Source organism: Egretta garzetta, unplaced genomic scaffold (assembly GCF_000687185.1).
Source record: "Egretta garzetta isolate BGI_Z169 unplaced genomic scaffold, ASM68718v1 scaffold440, whole genome shotgun sequence".
Taxonomy (NCBI): domain Eukaryota; kingdom Metazoa; phylum Chordata; class Aves; order Pelecaniformes; family Ardeidae; genus Egretta; species Egretta garzetta.
In genome coordinates, this window is record NW_009258293.1 from 1124688 (window position 1) to 1125228 (window position 541).

Here is a 541-nt window from a genome sequence, read left to right on the forward strand (position 1 = left end):
ATACGGGGCGCCATAAAATCCGCTCATGTTTGTCGGAAGCAGGATGCAACCTGGGAAACTGGCCTGGCTACTTGGCCCTCCATTTTCACTGCCAACAGGTGATCCTGGCTCCCTCCCCACTTCCAAGCAGGGAGTGAACCCTCTCCCGGTCACCCCTCTCCAGCAAACCAAGCGCAACAGCCATTCCTGTGCTTGACCAGGACAACATTGTCATTTTGTAATTGTGTTTGGTTTTTGAAGCGACGGAGAGCAACCTATGCATACAACCTGCTCCAGAGCCTGCGAGCCTGGTCCAAAACATGTACAAAAAAAGAGAGTGCTTCTGATTAACTTCTTGTCTTCAGAAGTGCGAGGGCACCCGGCAGAGCCCAGCACAGCCTGCGGGGAGGGCGATGCTGCCACTCGGCCAGACCCCAAGGCCCTGGCAGGACGGGGGGCTCCGGGTCAGGGTCAGGCCAGCTCAGCCTGAAACTCGGGGCCTCGCTCGGAGGCTGGGAAGAGCCTGCTCCTGGCAGCGGTCACCGCGCCCCAGCAGGAGCCG